We start from the raw sequence: 20,433 nt of genomic DNA, 5'->3' as shown, positions 1-20,433 counted from the left end.
GTATTAATTTGTTCCTAAGTTTTATATAAGTGATACCTACACATATGTTTTTATGGCTTAGCCTTTTCACTCAGTACCGTGTTTTGAGATGTATTTATATAGATGCATGTGTACATTTAAATCTATCACTTCATTTTAACTGGTAGAGGGTATTTCTCTATTTGAGAAAGCTTCACTTTATCTATGACTTTATTGATGGATACTAAGCTTGTTTAAAGGTTTTTGTGATTACTAATAAGACTGTAATGAATATCTTTGATCATAACTGCTTTATACATGTGCAAGAATTTCTCTAGGCTGCACATCTAAAAGTTAATTCTTGGAATATAAAGTGTGCATATCTTCAGCATTACTAGATATTGATGAATTATTCTCTGAAGAGGCTGTACTAATTTACACTTCTATTCCTAGTTATGACAGCTCTTACTTTCTCTTCAATGCTTGATGGTACAAGACTCAAATTTTATTCCTAATTGAATTGTAATACAAATGACCACTTTCTGTTGTAATATATATTTTCTTTTTTGCTAACAAGTTTTCACATTTAAAAATATTTCTGGCTGTTTGAATTTCCTCTTCTATAGGTTTCTTGAGCATGTCCTTTGTCAATTTCTCTCTTGTTTTGTTTTTTTGGAATGCATTTGTAGAAAAATATTCTTAATATTCTGGAAACAAATTCTTTGTTGACTACATGATATTGATTTCCATGTTCCTGAACTCTCGGTTATTTTATTGGGCAGACTCAAATGTGAACAGCCAGATATAAACCCTTGAGTTTCCAGGAAAATTCTGAACTGGGTCATCACAGACTTCTACAGCAATATGGCAGAGTGTCCAGAAGTGAGCCTAGGGTTCAGGAGCCCTGGGTTCCAGTTTCTGTGTGGCTCCTGGTTTTCTGAGAGTTCTTAGGCCTCTTTTATGCTCATCTGTAAAATCAAAGCATTAATAGCAGCCTCAAGGACTTTTGTGAGACATAAATGAGATGCATAAAATCACCTTGCAAAATGCTACACAAACACTAGCCATTACTAGTAGCAGCAACCCAAAATGTGTTAGTTTGTTCAGACTGCCATAACAAAATACCATAAACTAGGGGATATTAAACAATCAAAATTGGTGTTCTCGTAGTTCTAGAGGGTGGAAAATCAGATAAAAAGGTGCCAGCATGGTTGATTTCTGGTGAAAGCTTTTCTCCTGGCTGTCAGCCACCTGCCTTCTCATTGTATACTCACAAGACCTCTTCTTTATGTGCAAGGAACATGAGAGAGACATAGGAACAGAAACAAAGACATAGAGTCCTCTGGTCCTTCCTCCTTTACTCAAAAGGACATTAGTCCTAGACCTCATTTAACCTTTATCAGCCTCTCATGGGCCCTATCTTCAAATATAGTTACGTAGTGGTTGGGACTTCAACAGAGGAATCTGGGGGAAGGACACAATTCAGTGCACAGAAGCCATGGTAGCTTGGTGCCCAACCATTTATTCCCAAATAGACTTAAGCCCCTTAATCTTTGCTCAGTACCTGGAGGCACAGACAGGAGTTTCACTAATTTTGTTATCTCTGGCTTGCTCTATTCCAAGACGTCACTGTCATCAAGCCAGCGTTTGACCATTTCTGTGACTGTCATGCATAAGGAACAGCCTGATTTTCAATCATTTCCCCCTGTGGCACCAGTATAACTCTGATTACAAAGAAACTAGACTAGCTCTGCCCAATTGAACTGTGATGATAGAAATATAAAATGTTCTGTAAAGTCTGCTGTGTCCATTAATGTCACCATAGCCACATGTGGCCACTGGGCATTTGACAAGTAACTACTATGACTGAATCTTGTTCATATAATTTACTTTTAATTAATTCATATGTACATAGCCCACTGAGGGTGACAGCTACTGCCTCAGTGGTGCAACATTCGACCTTTGTTCTCCCCAGTTGTGAAGTGAATGCTCTAGCAGCTGCTTTTTTTCCCTTTACTGTGACATTCTTGTCCCCAGACTCTGTGCATTCATGCCTGGTGTGCCCCTCTTATATAACAGGAATATATATGAGGACAAAAAAGGAAATGAATGGAAAACTTGGAGGTCGCATAGGAATCTTGACCCCATGTATGGATATGCAGGGACTGGAGCTTTGGAAATCAGAGAAATGGCACATAATTAAGGACTAGTGCAAAGTAAGTAAGGAAAGAATTCTGCAAGAAACTCCAAAGAAAAATAGCATATACCCTAGCATACACCTCAAAGGTCAAGCATTTGGAAAGCATCAGGTTTTTACTTTTCCTATTTTTCTTTTACTTTCAGGAAATCTGTGAAATAATCCTTAAGTATAGAGGGTTTCTAGACTTATGATGGAGAGGTTCCTTTGCAACCACTCTGAACTAAAATTCAGCAGGCCTGAAATGAGAAGAGGAAAAAAGTAGCCACTTGTTACTTCAAAAGGTTTTAGCTTTTAAAATGATTTTTTCTTGGTCCCAAATAGGAGCAGCTCATAGTGGAGGATAGGGGGTTCAGACTACTCAATCATCCTCAGCTGTGAAAAGAGCAGCAGTGGACCCTTCTCAGAAATCTCCCCTTTCTTACCGCCAGCCCTGATTAGTGTACCCAAGGAAGGATGAGAAATGCAAGCTCCCGGAGCATCAGAAACCAAGGACAACCAGTTTGCATGAGCAAAGTGCCCCCTCGGACTCCTCATGGAAAGGGTGTTTATGGAAAGTGTGACTGAATTATTGGTCCAAGTAGAAGACAACATGGCCCAAATCTGCTCCGGAAAAACAGGCTTTAAAAATATCAGCTTTTAGGGCTGGGGATTTAGCTCAATGGCCCTGAACCTGCTTCCTGAGTTCAATCCCCAGTACTGAAAAAACAAACAAACAAACAAAAATAAAACCCAGCTTTTTTATAATATGTACAGCTTTTTTTCCCCATAAAAGAATATTTAACGGCATGGATAAATATTTATAATATAAAGCAAACTCATTTTTTTCTTCAATCATGTTGAAAACTTTACATAGGAAAATCATTGGAATATATCAACATTTCAGGTAGTTATCTCATTTTCAATTATCTTCTTAGTGAATTTGTTTTGGATTTTCAACTTTTCTAAAGTGTACATTTATTTATGTGATGACAAAAACAAATATAAAAATGCTCAGGATTATTATATTCTGTTTATATTTTGCAAAGTGTTCATTTTCCATTGTGAAATTTTTATCTTTGCTTCCTTCATGACATTTCTATAAAATGATTCTTTTCTGAGAACTGATTAGAATAAACACAATAATGAGACTTTTAAACTTTTTATTTTCTAATTGACAAACAAGATTGTATGTATTTAGGGCACACATGATGTTTCAAAATATGTATAAGTTGCAGAATGGCTGAATTAAGCTAATTAACTTATGTGTTACATCACATACTTATCAATTTTTTGTACTGAAAACAAATGAAGTCAATTCTATTAGCAATTTATCAGTACACAAGGCACTGTCATTAGCTATAGTCATAAAGTGTTCCAAACCTTGAGAGCTAGTTTTTCTAACGCTGAACCTCAATTTTCACCCACTGCCCTCTCCTTGGCTCTCTCCTGCCACTCACACACTCCCAAATTGTATTTACTGTGCTCATGCTTGAGCAAATGCCTTTGTGTGTCTGACAACACAGGCGTCAAATTATGAAAACTGTCTATTGTGCTCAGATCAATAGGCCAAACCCACACTTACTTTCAGCTCAGAAAAAGCTTTCTACTTCTCCCTCCCCCAGAGGCCTTTAACATCTATGCCAATAACCATCAAACCAGGACCAAATGTCCCAGAGCTGAAGCAAGAAGGTGGGACAAGAGCCAGGGGACTGGGTCCAACCTCAGGTAACTTGTCAGAGTCTTGCATGTTTGCAGGTCTCAAAGAGAGCTTCCTTCTCCAAAGCCTCCATTCCTCAGAAATGCCACCTATCCACTCTTCCTTCCCTCCAAGGACACTGCTGAGAGCCACCGTGTGCTCTTGCCCTTCTTGTCCTGTGTCACTGTGGCTCCCCAAGACAGTGTCAGGACCCAGATCACCACAGTGACACAATCTGCACCCACACCACAAAGGAACAAAGGTTGTGGGAATCAAGATGTCTTTTCCAATGTCTTGTTCTACCCTTAGTATTCTTTCAGTGGACCCAATGCATTGTTATTCTTCACCATGCATCCGGCTTCCAGTCTGAGAATAGCAAAAAGAGGCCAGGTTTGCACAGCACTTTACAACGAACCACGCAATTTCCCTAGCATGGATTTTAGTAACCACCACACCCCTCTTCTGTCCCACTTTGACTGCTCGGCCTTGGGAAAAATCACTTAACCTCTCCCAGCCTCTGTTTCTCATTCATGGTGATCATAATAGAAACAGGCCTCATATAGGTACTGCAGTATTTGATACAGATAATAAATATATTATGTCCTTAAAGGGGCACCTGTTGAATTTGACTCCTTGCCGCTATTAAAATTTAGAGCAAGGAGTGTGGTAGAACTGTTTTCTCACCACCTCATCTCTCACCTTGAGAACAACAAATCATAACAGGCTTCACACTATCCCTGGTGGCATTGGGGCATGTCTTGCACCTATAAATTTGAAAAAAAGAAAAGAAAAAATGTCACTTAGGCTGCAACATAGAAAGTCTAAGCAGCAGCACTTAGGGGTGTGCTGCATCTCAATTCAGCCCAACCTGGGCATCTCTTACATTTCCCCTTCCCCCCATTGCTTCTCTCTCTAACCTACTTTACAAACTCACCTGCATGACCATGTGGGTCCCTCACAAAGTCCACTCTCATGGATCCCATACAGCCTGTATTGTCAACAAGGACTCCTTAGTCTTTAAAATCCGAGCTGTCCTCATCTACCCACAAAGTCACAGACCAGAAGACCTTCCAGGTTTTAATATCACAGTGAAAAGCAATGGCATCTGAGGAAGACAGGAGGAACCAGGTCTCACCTCTGAAATCATGTCACCATGGAGGTAAACAAGCAGCTGCACTATGTTTTCTTTGGAAGATACCACACGTCTCCTTCCCTCCTACTATCCTCACAGGCTTTAGCGGTGACTCTCCAATGAGTCATTGTTCATCCTTTCTGTCGATTCTAACCCTGTGTAGGTCCTACCAGTCAAAATGCTAATGCCTGGGACATGCTGAGCAGGACTGTGTCCACCTACTGGTGACAAACAGGGAGAGACCCTCAGAAGGAGCCCAGCAAGGGACAGCTTGCTTCAGGCAGTCAAGAGAAAAAGAAGAAGAAGAAAAAAAAAAACTAGGCAAAGAAAGACGCTTTTAAAATGAAAAACAGTGTATCTGAGTGTAGAATTTTTCTGAATTATCATTGCACTTAGAAAGTTTAGAAAGAATTCTTTCCTAAAAGGCTTGAATTTAAAACATCAGATTCAGATGTACAAAAAGGGGATGCAGGGAAACCAAGTAGCACAACATAATCATGAGTTGTAGAAAAATTAGGTATTTTTAATTGGACAAAGATTGGATGTAACTTAGTTTTTATGGAAGTCTGGCCACAAGCAATGATTTTTACAACTCAGTCTACAAGCCCCCAGAGCTCAGGGGCCTATGTATATTTACTCCTACAAAGACCCATTTTACTGATTGCAGAGCTGCAAGGGCAGAGAGCTATTTTTCCCCACGCATATGTTGATATGTAGAAAAGAGTACAGCACCACTCAGTACAAGCCGGCCTATTGAAAACTCGTTTCCTGTCAATCTTGGCCCCACCACACACACACGAAGCTTTAATTATTTTTTTTGCCACAGCACTTTCTGCATTTTAGTTTCCTGCAAACCTCAGGAAATAGACTGAAATTAATATCGTCAGACGCTTCTGAAAGTGCTGGCTTGGCAGCATTGCTGAACACTCTCAGATGCCATTTTGGGAGTAAAATATACCAGTTATGCCCCATTGTTTGTGTGCGAGATCTGGGGAAGGGATTGTGCATGATTGGACCAAACTGAAATGTAGGTTAAAAAAATGAGGAATAGAAACTTGAACTTTCAGAATAGACAAAGCCAGCAGGTAAACAAACTAAAGCAGCAAGCTAAGAAAATGCTTTCAGCGATTCCAGCCACAGCTGAGCACCCTATCACTGTGGAAACTGAGGTAGGAACACCTCGCTCTTGGTTTCTGTGCAGAATTTTAAAGCTTTGGGTAAGACTAGAGACTCCAGGTCTGACTCCAGAGAGAAACACAATGTATCACAAGAAATAAAAAGAGGTAGAGAGGCTATTTATTAGATTTTAGTATGTTGAGGGAGAGAGCACCAAATGCTATATTCTCTCGTAGCTCACTGGTCCTGTGAAGCCCAGCTCAGGAGAGAGACTGGCTTAATCTGCAGTGTCAGATTACCACGGACCTGGTACTCCAGGCAGCTCCCTGTCTCTTCAGACAACATTTCTCTGTTCATCTAGTAGAAAGAGATGACGCACACCTCACTTCACTGAACAAGGGCATTGCAATGATAAACTTGCAATGACTATATAAACATGCTTTGGGTTTTTGAGGGAGAAAATGTGACATGAATCCAAGTTATTTTTATTATTGTTGGCTTCTGCATCTATGACTTCTTAAGAGTGTGAGTTGAGGCCACACACTATTCCTGTGTCTCTAAGCATTTATTCGGATGTTTTGTAATACTGAAGAATATTGTCTTTTTTTTTTTTTTACATTCTTTGTATTTTTATTCCCCTTCTGGATCAGTCAACCACACCTTCTCTACATAACATAGCCTCCATCCAACTGATCTGACAGACATGGTGATTTCACAACCAACCCCCTTTCCACATCTCTATTTCTCAGGTTCAAGTTCTCACTATTTTCTGCCTCTCCAAGGGTAACAAGCACATCACTGGCTTTCCTGCTCTGGACTCTCACTTTTGCAGCCAGCCTCCACATTTCCACCTGCCCTCTTCCTAATACATTGGTCAGATTATCAATCCATTGAGCTGATGATCAACCAGACACCTTCTAAAAAAACACATATCTTCAAAATAAGAGTGCTGTTCCCAGAAAAGCTAAGTGATCCACCTGTCTAGCCAAGGGTAGAACTGCACTAGAAGTATCCACATCACCTAACACCAGCTTTAGACTACTAATTATCATGTTGAGAATAGAGCTGGGCTAGAACTGAAATTCCTTCTGCCAAGTCTAATCTGTCAATTAACAGGCTTTAGTGGTTCCAATACCTGAGAGCATAAACTCAAGAATCAAGCACCGAAGTGGTAAATGCAACTTCGTATAACTGAGAGATGGGTATAAATGCTTGTTCACTCTTCTCATGCAACAAGAAGTCAGGAGATAGTATTAGAAAGCAGAGCTGCTGTTGTAGGAAGTCACCACAGACCTGGTTCTTTGGCACCCCTTGTCTGTCCTCCCAAACAAGGGCCTTTGCTTCAAGGTCACAAGATGTCTGATCTATCTTTATACCTTAATTTTACTACCATTTTCCCCAAAACAAAAAGATATATTGGAAAAGAATGAGCTTTGCAAACTAGAGATCACAACCTTCCATCACTATTCTCTTCCTCAGTGTCTATTCAGTAAGGCAAGAGTAGACAGATTACTCTAAGGCAAGACTGGGGCTGGCATTTTTATCTCTAGTTCTCAAGGCTTATTATTTTCTAGTTAGGTCTTACTTTTCAGGAAACATAGCATTAGACAGGAAGATGGAAAGAGAAATAAAGGGCCAAAAATATTGGACCAGCTGAGTCCCTCTTATTAGTCATACAACAGTTTCCCCAGAACTTTGCCTAGTTGATGTTTGCTTATACACTGTAGGAAAGGACCACATTACATGATCCTCTCTAGCTGCAAGGGTACCTTAGGTCTTTCATAGTTTTAAATGAGCATATGCCACTCTGAAAAGAATGCAAGTTTTGTTACTGTGTTAATCATTTTCCCATTACTATAACAAATACTGGAGATGATCAACTTGTAAAGAGAAAAGGTTAATTTTGGCTCACAGTTTTGGAGGTTCCAGCCCATGGTGAATTGGTCTCATTGGTTTGGGCCTGCATCAAGGCAACACATCAGAGTGAGAGCATACTGGGTAGAAAAACTATGTGGCAAAGCAGAACAGCTCAGTGCTAAAGCCAAATATTACAGCTCAGTGTCACAGCCAAGTGTCACAGCTCTGAACCATAGCCAAGTGTTACAGCTCAGTATTACAGCTCTGGGGTGCAGCTACTGCAATTTGAACAATTCAAGAATCTGAAGGTCACCCCAAAATGTGGAGAAAAACCTTTTTTATGCCCTAGTGGGCTCAGAAGAATTTGTACTCCAAAGTTGGAACACTTCACCAGAAATGGGAGCCTCCATCTCCAGGGTGGGGTAGCTGGGCAAGTTCACTGAAGCAGATGAGTGGAGTTAACAGAACATAGTAAGGGGGCGGAATTAAAACATTCCTGAGAGGTCATGAGGTTCATACAGTTACAAAATATTTGGATACATTGGGAAGAAGCACAGCAGTACAAACTATTACATTTCAGAACAAAACATTTTGTGGGGGGAAAAACACGGAGGCAAGGGCAAGGCAAGGACCTGCCTTATTGTGTATTATTTCTCCATCAAAACCACTCACCTGGGCTAGGATTTAGCTCAGTGGTTCCTCCACCTGCCTTGCTGCCTTGCAAGGGCAAGGACCCAAGTTTGATCCCCGGTATAAAAAACAAACAAACAAACAAACAAACAAAAAAAACCTCACCTCCCAAGTCAGGGAGCCAGAAGAATTGAGGGCAACAAACCCTCAACTCTCTTCAAATTCATCTCCCACATTTCAAAAGTTCTACCACCTACCAGTAGTGGTAGACCACTCTGGAGACCAATCCTTTAATCCATGCTCCTTTAGAGAACAGTTCCCCAAGCTATAGCAGTAAGGATGAAGAGGAGAAAGAATACTGAACAGGCACCTGGCAGTTTCAGCCCCAAACACCATAAAGCTGGTTGTCAGCTCTTTATGTTTTAACCGTAACTCACTTTCTATTTCCCTTTCTTCTGCCCCAACTATTCACTCAATATTCCTACCACCCTAGCGGTCTCCACATCTTCCCAAGAATGTGGCACACTTCTCTCTCTTTTGGCTTTTACCCACCTCTCTGCCCTCTACTTCTTTAAGACCCAACTAAAATAATTCTCTGCTTTCCTTAGTGTTCAAAATTAACCTCCAACTTTGGTATTCTGCCATAACATATTATATTTACATCTATTAGAGCACTAATCCCATCCCACTTTGAATTATAATTTGCCCTACATGTATCTCATTTAGCAGAATAAGCTTCAGAAAACAAGGATTATAACTTGTCTATCTTTCTAACCAATACAAAAGTTAAAAGTCCGTGGGTCCCATAGTGAATGCTTATAATTACAGAAAAATTTTACTGCTTTGTTTGTATGGCTAATGATGAATCAAAATACACATCTCATAACAGTGTGTAAATTAAAGGATGGTCACCACCCTCTCCTTGGAATAGTCCAATATTATCCTCTTAGAGGCAAGAATACAGCCTCTAGAATTCTTTTCCAACTTGTGGACTCTACAGTGGCGTGAACACCAACAGGACAGGCTCCAGGCTGTGCAGATTCCCTCACAGTTGGTTTGTTCTGCATCCTTCAAGCTCTGAAGACTCAGGAGTGAAATGGACAACACTTTCTTTGCCCTTTGGCTTTGATCCTGAGCCTCATGCAACTGTGTCAGTTTTCTCTGCCCTGACCTGTTTTAGTCTCTAGTCTGAATCCCCATTAGGTTGAAATGATGATGATTCTCTGTATCCAACCCATCACTGCCACTGCCAAAATTCGTTCTCTGACCTTTTTCACTTTCCTTTGTGCCCTGATGCTCTGACTCTATGAAATTCATCTCCAAATTCCTTTTCCTTCTGAGTTCCAGTTGGATTTAGCCATCAGAAGGCACCAGAAGAAATGGGATTAGCATGAGAAGTACATGTGAATTTATTCCCTGCTCCCTCTCTGCTTCGTGCTGTTCCTGACATAGGCGCATCCTGCTCCTCTAGGACCACAGCTCCCACCAGAAGGTCCTTTCTCAACAGCCCCAGTTCTTGACAAGCTCCAGTAGCGCTCATCCCTCCCCTCCATATGCCCAGACTGGGAGAGTAAAGGTTCACCCTTGCTTCCCACCCTGAACACTCCACCATGCCTTCCATTGGTTCCCTGAATCCTGCCCCAACCCTATAGTCACTTCATAAACTTTGATTCAGAATCTCATCTGAGTACAGCTTATTTGACAGCAGAAATCAGACTGGCCTGGCTGCCAAGGCCCTTGCTCTGTACCTTCACTAAAATTCATCCACATGATTAGCGTTTGTAAATTGCCTTCCAAGCATCCTTTCTAGGATCATTGTTCCAGAAGCCCTAGGAAGCATTTTCCTGGTATTCTCCCAGAACAAAGCAAATCTTCACCAAAGACACAGAAGTTCTGCTTCTACAACTCCCTTTTTATATCTTGCACATTTAAGAATCAGTCTTTCTCTGCTGCAAAACCATGCCTCCCTTCTATCCATAATTGGATTGCTTATATTTTGGAAGATGAAGAGAAGGGTAAGGGATAGGCCCCCAAAGATTCAAGATCTCTGGTTAACTGGGGCTAAAACTAACTAAATTTAAGTGCGTTTCCCCAAAGACTCATCCCACTCTAGTGGGTAAAGGTTTAAATATGAAGAGCAGATCTAATAAACACCAGATGAGCACATGGTGCACTGAGAATAATCCCTTTTCGGCTTTGTTTGTGTGCTCTGGGTGGCTGAGAAAATGGAAGCATCAGAGCTCTCCACAAGAGAGGTACCATAAAAACCTCTACTGCCAGGGGCCAGATAGTTGGTTTTCCACCCACTCCACCCATCTCTCTCTCTCTCTCTCTCTCAGTTCCTCCTCTGCCCCTCTACCTTTTTTCTTCTTCTCTCTCCCTCCTTTGCTCCTTTCCTTCTTTTCTCCCTTCCTGTGTTTTTCTTCCTCCCTTTCTTTTCTCTTTCTGCAATATAGGCACAGTGGTGGAAGGAACACCACTAAATCATTTGCACATTTTTGCACATAGAAAGTGATCAACAAACATGAGATTTGTTGCTGGACAAGACCACCTTACTCCCTGATGCCAGCTGATTACCATTTGCCTGAAAGTTTCAAGAATTAGATATGGTACTATTTCCATTCTCTGTATCTGGACCAAATTAAAAAACTTGGAGACTCACTGTGGCTTGTATCTCCCCCATCTTCACCCTTTCATTCTTGCCCCTTCTCCCTGACCTGGACAGTAATTACTGCTTCATTGGGAGGCTGGATCAGATATGGATAAAAAAAAAGCTAGTCTTTCCTCAGAAAGCAGAGCACAAAAGGAAATGAATGCTTCAATTTCTGTTTCCTTTAGGCATATTAAAGCAGAATATCATTGGAAAAATCTATGAGATATATTGTTAAATTCAAATAAGATGTAATGGCAGAATAATATACATTATGTGTGTCTCTACGGGTGTGTGTATATAGGTACTTATTCTTATACAGGTTCATAAATACATAAAAAAAAACAAGAAAGGTTTATGCCAAACTTCTAGTAGTGGTTATCTCTGGGAGTGAATTGGGGTGAGGATGGATATTTTAAAATTCTCATGTTACTTCACATGCTTCTGTAATATTTGCTTTCTAAAAATGAAAGTATTTTTAAAGTTTTTGCTTAATATATATATTCCATCTTTATGCACCACAAACTATTACATTTCTGGAACAAAACATTTTGGGGGGGGCATGGAGGCAAGGGTGAGGCAAAGGCAAGGCAAGGACCTCAGAGAATTCCTTTAAAAAATGTTTTTAGATCTTTTCTTTCCTGTTCAACAAGGAAAAACCAAATTATTCAAGAAGAAAGTTTAAAAATTAAGACTTTTTTCCAACTTGAAATACATTCCGTCATTTTGGGGTGTCACTGTGCTTCCTGATTGTGATTTAAAATAGATAGTAATGAATCATCTTGCACAGCAAGTTTGACTCAGTTAAGTAAAAATTGCACAAAAGAAATCAAAATTAGGAGTTAATCTTCCCAAGTGCCATGTGATACCTCTCCCATTAGGTTTTACTGCTTGTGTTCTGAGGGGCAAAATCTGAAATGGAAAAATAGAAGGGACAGGATGTCAGGGTTTTGAATTTAGCTAATGTCAGATTTATACCTTGCCTCATTCTGCAGCAGAGGCCCAGGTAAAACCCTTTGGGAAACCTTTGTGTCCACCCAGCCCACAGCAAACATCCCCCTTTCAAATATCTATATCACAGGATCACTTTCTGCATCCTCCAAAAGCATGTACTGGTTGATCTTAACATGTCCCCAAGCCATAAAAGATCCCTTGGGAAAGTACCGTATCCATTTCTGTGTCACCAGTGCCTGACACAATCCAGGTGCACAATAAACACATTTGCAGCACAAATGCTGAATAAATGCATAAATGGCTGGCTGAACCCAACAATCAGTGCTGTTGTTTTATATCTGTAGTTGGACTGGAAGGTACTTCGCTTTCTGCATCTTTCCATAGCTTTGAGAAAGGAAACATTCAACAATTGTTTAATGATCCTTTTCCCCAATTTGAACAAAGATTAAAAATGTTCAAAGAGATTTATATCTTGATTTGTTTACCAGCCTACTGACAAGAGAGGGGAGGAGAGATGCATTATTTTCCTCATTTTAAAGATAATTTGAAAGATGCATAGAAAGATAAGATGTCTGACAACTGAGAATGGCAGTTCACCTCCTGAACATTTCAGCTGCTCTCTCAGGGATGCCCCAGCCTCCTCCAGAGCACAGCGTTTTCCTATGGTGAATTTTTTTCTTGACTTCAGGGAGCAGGACAAAGCTCGGTAGAGAGTCCATTGCTAGGTGATTTCTGAATTTCAGGCAGTTAAAGTAGAGAATGGCTCTTCTTAATTAGGTAGTAGTAATAGCGTAATTATTTGAAGGCACCTTATAATTATATCCCTCCTCCTCAAGCTCCTTTAGCTTCAACTGAGATCTCCTGTTCTCATCCTCTTCCTATCCTGTGTCAATATAATGCCACTGGACCAATATTAAGCATATATCAGAAATGGCTGTATCTTAATAAGAGAGAAAATTTGCAATGGATTCTTCCTTCAAAGGTCTGAACTCATGGGGTGATTATTGCTACCAGGTGGCAACTTTACTTTGAATCATTTTGTCTGCCATAGTAGGAATATGGGATGGGAAGTAGAGGGATCTCTAGGAAGCCATGTTACCAAGGTGCCACTTGAATATTCATCTCAAAGGGACTCTAACCTTAGCAGAACATTCTGAGGATTCCCCACTCTGCCATATGCAATTATTCCTTATTTCCAGGTTCTAGTCTCTTTAAAAACAGATTTCCTGCTTGTTGAGCCCTAAAAGGAAAGCAGCAGAATCTCCACCCACACCCATCACTCAGAAAAACTCTAGAGGTTAATGTAGCTCCCAACTGACAACCTTTGAGCAAGCAACACACCCAAATATAAGGGCAGAGAGTGAAAGAACATATGGGGGACAGAAAGGGACATTTTAGTTGATAGCATACATCCTCCACTGAGAATAATGGCTGACAGAATGAGCACACCCTCTCAAGCAAGGAAGGACCAAGGGTGTCATTAATGAATACACAAAACTCAACTTTGCATCACATTCAAAAGATGGGTTCTCTTTGTTCCTCCCTATCCAGGTGGGTGAATGACTTTAGTGTAGAGTCTGTTTGCTCTCACTGAAAACTTCAGTTAGGCAATGAATTATTCCAAGTAAATTAAGTGTATCGATCCCCTCCCCTTTCTGACACTTTGTAGATATTGCTATCAAATCATGCTTCGTGCAATTGTCAGTTTTTGCCACAGACATCTGAAGGAGGGAGCAAATATTCACTTGAGTTTCTCAGCATTTAATAAGTACTTAGGGGTACAGCTCAATTTGGGGAGACCAGGCAACAGCAGAGTCTTATGATGAGACAGATGGTCAACTTTATAGACTTAGCAAATGTAGCTGATGAAAACAGGGTGATGAGTAGACTCCTTGTATTCTGCAAGGTCATGGTTCATGTCTTCACTCTGGCCAATTTTCATACAAAGGCACAAAGATCAGAACAAAGACCAGGCAGAAGAGTTTGGATAAAAATTGTCTGAAAAAACAACCAGATCACATACCCTGGGAATAGAAGGCAGAAAAAATATTTTTATCAACTGTAGAGTTAGTCCCTTTCAAAGTGAAGATGTGCATCATTTCATCAGGATCTCAGTTCAGATTTGCTTCTGCCGGCACCTTGATCTTGGTCTTCCAGCTTCCAGAACTAAGAGAAATGAATTCCTGGGCCACCTAGTTTATGTTATTCTTTTATAGTAGCCAAAACTAACACAACAATCAGAATAATAAGGTGACTCAACCATTACTAAATAATAAATTCTTAGTCTTCCAAAGGTAAAAAATCATTCTCTGTAATACCTAGTTGTGCTGTTATTTCTGACCAAAATCTCTCATATAAGGCTGTTGAGTATATTCTAAGGATGATTTGCCTAAAGATAAAAGTCTAAAGGTGAACAGTCTGGCCCAGAGAGCTAACACACATATAATAAAGTATTATTTTCATCCATATTATCTCATAAGAAAACACTTATGGATGAAAGGATATCTGAATTTGCTTCAAAATAATACAGTGAGATGGGAAGAAGCAGGAATGATAGAGGAAAGCAACTTAGCCATAGCTTGAGCACTGTTGGACTGGGTGATGGTACACGGGGTTCTAATAACAGTGGTCCTCAAATGTAGGAAGGTACCGGAGTCCCACCTCAAAGATTCTGATTCAGGAGGTCTGGAATAAGGTCTACGGGTTTGCATGGCAACAAGTTCTCAGTGGATGCTAATGCTGCTAGCCCAAGGACCCCATGCTGAGAAACACTGCATTATATTTACCCTCTGTTTTACATGATCAAAAAAAATCCAAATCAAGTGGAGCTGTACTCAGCTGGCACAACAAAACAAGACGCATGAGAAAGCACCTCTGCCCCTGCCTGCTGCCAATCCCAGACAGTCAGCAGCTGAAAAAGATGAAGAGACACAAGCCCAGAAAAACACTGAACCATCAACTCAATTCAAATTGGACCTAGTGTGGAAAAATTAATGTTGTTTTTCCTCGTTTACTTTGAACCTATGTCTATATAATTGTTATAGAGTATGATAGATTCTCAGCTGGTATGGGAATGTGTAGTTAAGCAATATGAATAACAAGGGTTTCTTCTAACATTTTTTAACACAATACTTACAGTTAGATGGTGATTTATACAGATTGATGGCACTACCTCCCACATTTGCCTGAGACTCAAGTTGGACTCAAAATGTACAGTCAGAAATCTTTCTCTCCAGCACTCTCCTCACACAGATGTACCTAGTTCCAGAAGACAGATATGCATTTCCTGGATCTAGTTACATCCAAAAGCATCAGATGATGAACGGATAGTTTCAGACTTAAGACTGGGTGGTCACAGGAAGGACACCAGAAGTGTCAACTGAATCTTATTTCTTTTAAACTCCATTTAGCAAACAATTACTGTGTCCCAGGCAATGTGCTCTCTATACTCTGGGATATGCAAATATAAATCTTTAAAAAATTGTCCTTGGCCCTGAAGATCTCACATGTAGTTTAGAAAGTAGACAGATGAATAGTTACAGTATTAACAGCTATATAACAAGAGATTATACGAATGCTATAAAGACCTATTCACTTTTGACTGAGGGGAAAAAGAAGTGAAATAAACATTTTTATGGACAGCATTTGCTATAGTTTGGATAAATCTCCCAAACGACCATGCTAAAGGTTTGGTGCTTAGGGTGGTGCTGTGGGAGGTGATGGAGTTTGATGGGAGGTTCTGGGGTCACGAGGCAAGCCCTTGAAAAGTATGGGGAATTCCAGACCCTTCCCATTCTTATTTGCTTCTGGGCTCGTAAGGGAGCATTTTTGTCCCGTCATGTGCTCCTGCTATGAAGTGCCGCCTCACCACAGTTCAAAACAATGAGGCCAACTGACCACAGACTACAACCTCCAAAACTGAATAAAGAAAACCTTTTCCCATTTTAATCTGATTATTTTAAATACTTGCTACAGTAAGGGAAAGTTGACTAGCATGGCATTCCAGATGGTTCTGCAGCAAGGAGCATCCATTTGTTAGACAAAGGGATAAATGAAGAAGGAAAAGCATGCCGGAAAGAGGAAATAGTACGAGAAAATATGCCAAAGCAAAAGTGGCTGCTATGTCTAATCAATAAAGCAATTTGGCAAGACTGAGGTTTAGGCTGTAAAGGAGGAAGCTGGTGATGAGACAGGAAAGGCATATTCCTTTGACCCAACCTATGTATTATGATAAAAACAAATTATGCTTTACAGTGGAGACTGCTGTTGACTGAATTGTATATCCCCCTAAAATTTATATTTTACCTTATCCCTCAATGGGATGAATTTGGAAATAGAGTATTTAGGAAGTGACTGAGGTTTAATTAGGGCATTAGGATGAGGGCCCAAGTCCAGTAGATTTGGTGGTTTTATAAAGACAGTGATGCCTTACAACCAAAGGAAGGCCAAATGAATGCATAATGAGAAGAGAACTGTCTGCAGTCCAAGAAGAAAACCCTCACCAGAACCTGTCCATGCTGGCACCGTGATCTTGAACTGCTAGCCTCCAGAACAGTGAGATAAACATTTCCTGTTGTTTGAGCCATTAACCTATGATATTTTGTTATGGTGGTCTGAGCCAGCTAAGACAGGGACCATCTACATTTTCAAGCACAGAGAAGATACTGAATGTCAGTCATATGTGGCAAATACAGGCTAGATGGTGGAGGGAGTCTTGTTAATCTGGAGATTACCTTATTCTTCAAGTAGACCTGACTGAAACCTGGTCTAGGATGAGGAGGTCAGAGTATTTGAACAGGAAGCACATTGCCAGCCTATTTATTTCAAACTTATGTACGTGTATAAGTATGTATATAAAGCTTTGTATACACATAAACTTATATAACTTTGTATGTTATAACTTTTACATTGTATATATGCAGTTACATATAATTTTATAATGTGAGAACACAAAGGAAGAACATAGCATGCAATAAATAGAAAAGAGACAGTAAACTTTGTCACTGACAATGAAAGCTTACGGACTTGGAGTAAGATGCAGCTGTTCCCTTGGCTGCCATAAAAATTTACTAATTTATAACACAGGACTAGAGTGTGTCAGGGTTGGAGCAACGGGTGGGAGAGGGACATAGAAAAGAATAACAGAGAAAAAGAATAAATGCAGTATAATTTCTCTTACTTTGAATACCACAAATGAGTCATATAACTGGAATTTCACTGTCTTCCAATATTTTCCACATAATTAGCCTATTCATACACACAAAAAGAGCACATAGCATACTCTGAAATGATACTTGACCTGTTCCAAGGCCTGAGGCAGAATGCTGAGGCTTGCCTTTGCTGCCATCCCCAGGGCTGAGATGCAGGTCTTGGCCTATGAATTCAGCCAGCCATGAGGCAAGGTGCTGGGGGCACTGCCACCTCCTTTCATAACGTTACTCATATCTTTTCTTCCCTGTAAAGTATACACTCTTCAGCCCTTTGCTGAGGGAGATAATGCTGCTCCCATGTGAATTGACTACCCAGTGCCCTGCATGTATGAGTGTGTCAAGGCTAAACAGGTCTATTGTTCTTTAGCAGTACTGCCAGAGAATCGTATTCTTGTGCAGAACTATGCCAAGGAGATAAAAATATCTTTCATTTCTATAGTGCCATGCATCTTAAAGTGTGCTCCACATTTTGCAAACTATATATAGGCTCAATTCATTACCCAGCACCATAAAATACAGCCAGAGCAATGGCAGGCACATGCCAGATGTTTGACAATGGTTTAATAACAGAGTGAAGAATAAGTTAAATTGGATTCAGAAAACAGAAAATGAGATGTGGGGCACTAGGTAAAACTTGTCTATTCATTCACTAGTGTGTGTGTTCTGCCTACCAGAGTATAAGCTGGGGACACAGGTGAACTAGAGAAACACTTCCTACCCTCGTAGGACTGACAAGGTATCAGAGAAGATACATGATTAGACACATTTTACATTAAAATATGATTCACATTAAGATGGAGAAAGCACCGAGGACTTCAATGTCTTTAAATTAAATCTTCCACTTAGCCATTCAGGCATCCTCCTCCTCTACACTAATAAAAGGTTTATAACCAATGCAATGATAGGATTTATGTTGAAAAAAAGGTATTCTGGAACCCAGAATCCAGGCTTTGAGCATGGATATGAGCATGGTGCTGAAAAAAATAAGGAATGGAAACACATTGGTTGAGTAAATTGGGGAAAGACCAAAGGCACTCAGAGAAGAATGGAAATAAAACAGTTTGAGGAAACATGAAGACTCATGGAACTGCAGATTTCTATGCCATTACCTGTTTTCTTGGGGGTAGGAAGTGATCACTCAAAATATCCTGCCTTAATCATGGATGGCATTGGAGAAGCCCTTCCAAATCTTTCCATGTTGAAAGCTGTGGCCTCTGAAAAACAGACAATAGGATTTAGGGGTTTACAAAGACCTCAAAGATCCTACCAAACCAGTCACTGTATAGGTGAAGAAAGATGTGCCCAGGTTTGTTAAATGTCTGCAATACCTAGCAATGGTCAGAGCAGACTCAGGCCCAAAGGGTCACCCTGACCTCCTGAACTGGACCCTGTCTTGGAAGAATCGGTGAAACAGACATCTTACTCTTTGGGGATGCTTCTAAAATGCTAAATATCTGGTGGTTTTCACCTTTTCTACCACAATAAAGTGACCAACCACAATCAAAGGGTTATAATCTACCTATACTATTGATGGCTAACTTATGGCACGCATACAAAGTGGGCTGTTTATCATTAGAAACTCTAAAAGGTTTGCGCCATCACTGAATATGAACAAGAAATCTGGCTCAGAGAAATGAGAAAGGAATAAACTGGATGATTGTGACTGCCCAGGTCAGATGGCTGCACCATCTGGTCTCTGGGAGTTTGGTGCCTTATTAACTTACCCAGAAAGACAGTCAGGTTACTCTGAACTCCCAACAGAGGCCTGTTCAAAATGTGTTAAATTTCTGGGTAAGGTTTTAACCAGTACCGGATAGATGAAAAACAAAAAGAAAATGTGGTTTATAATGTTTCTGTGCAACAAGTATTGTCAAGAGACATCAAGCGGGAAACTCTCCGCTGGTGATGAAAAGAGTTACTCCCTGTCTTTATCTTGTTAATGGTACAGAAGGACACACAAGACAGAGGAGGCCAGACCCAGGCTCAAGGATGGGGTTCTGCAGCTTCTCGCAAAGCCTAGGGCAAGCCCACCTAGAAGGTCTCATCTAGAAAGTAAAGTTCAGACAGATGACCTCCAGGGCAATTTCTCTGTCTTATTAAAATGCCAATAATATGTCTTATTTTTAAATTCCAGTTGTGCATATGTGTATAGCTCTGCCCAAGTAGAGGACACACTTTCTAATCGTGAAAATTCATGTATTCATTCCACATGTCTGCAAGAACCCAAACGGCCCTTTACACAAACTAACAGAATAATTAATGTTATTGATTCTGGATTGACACAAAGAAAGTCTCTGAGAGGTAGGGATGAGCCGGGGTCTGAAGGGTCTGTCCGAACACCAGCCTTCTCTCTGCACTGAACAACAGTGCTCCTTATTCCTGCACAGGACCCAGAACTTTGAGTCTCCTTTGTTCCAGATTTCACGGGAGAACAGGGTGTGGACGTTACTGAGGGGGGAAGCCTTGCAGTTTGTAAGTTCTTGGCCAGCAAGCTGCTCTCATTCTCTGTGGGCTCCAATTTCCACGCTGCTCTATCCCACTCCTTGCTGCTAGCCAAGTTGGGAGTGGAGGGGGAGAGGGGTACAGAGAACACAGCACTGAGCCCTGAAGGCCTGGGCAGGGCCGTGGGGACTGAGGAAGTCGGCTTCCCGGGATACAAGCCTGGAGAAGAAACGCTGGAGAGGATGCCACCTGCTGGCGAGGGACCCCGGCTTGCACGGCGGGAGCTACAGAGACCTGAAGCCTCGGTGTGCAGAAAACCACAATTTGGGCGCTTTTCCAAGTTGCTGGTTTTCCCCTGTCTCCTTAGGGCTGCCAGCTCCACCGGCTGTGCAGACAGACCCGTACCCCGCGCGCCACCCCCAGGGGCGGAAGTTTCCAGCAGGTCGTTTCCCTCGCAGCGCACTCCGAGGTCTGAGGATTCTCCGCGCTTCTCCATCAGGTGGAGCCGTGCGCTCCGCGCTGCCTCCTCCCTCCTAGCGAGCGAACCGCGCGCAGGCCACCTCGCAGCGCCAGGAGGTTAACCGAGCCCCCGGAGGAGGTGAGGCCACG

At 41.1% G+C, this 20,433-nt stretch overlaps 1 protein-coding gene and 1 long non-coding RNA gene across 6 annotated transcripts in view; one reads left to right on the top strand and one right to left on the bottom strand.

Annotated features, from left to right (window-relative positions):
* Positions 1 to 3,383: 3,383 nt before the first annotated feature.
* Positions 3,384 to 20,433, bottom strand: part of LOC117286348 — a 21,582-nt gene continuing 4,532 nt past the window's right edge. The window contains exons 2-4 of the long non-coding RNA XR_004517492.1: positions 18,492 to 18,596; positions 4,533 to 4,597; positions 3,384 to 4,199 (exon numbers count right to left, since the gene is read on the bottom strand). This is a non-coding gene — a long non-coding RNA (uncharacterized LOC117286348). The remainder of the gene's footprint in view (positions 4,200 to 4,532; positions 4,598 to 18,491; positions 18,597 to 20,433) is intronic.
* The window catches only part of Kirrel3 (kirre like nephrin family adhesion molecule 3), a 569,052-nt gene continuing 568,732 nt past the window's right edge, over positions 20,114 to 20,433 (top strand). For 2 of the 5 annotated variants that reach the window (XM_010628629.2, XM_010628628.3), the window contains exon 1: positions 20,123 to 20,422. The gene's annotated coding sequence lies outside the window, so the exon portion shown is untranslated. Of the gene's footprint in view, positions 20,423 to 20,433 lie in introns of all 5 variants that reach the window. The other 3 variants (XM_010628633.2, XM_010628631.3, XM_033764426.1) reach the window with 2 other exon arrangements.

Source organism: Fukomys damarensis, unplaced genomic scaffold (assembly GCF_012274545.1).
Source record: "Fukomys damarensis isolate Sample0158 unplaced genomic scaffold, DMR_v1.0_HiC HiC_scaffold_16, whole genome shotgun sequence".
NCBI lineage: Eukaryota > Metazoa > Chordata > Mammalia > Rodentia > Bathyergidae > Fukomys > Fukomys damarensis.
This window is presented reverse-complemented; position numbering and strand designations above follow the sequence as displayed.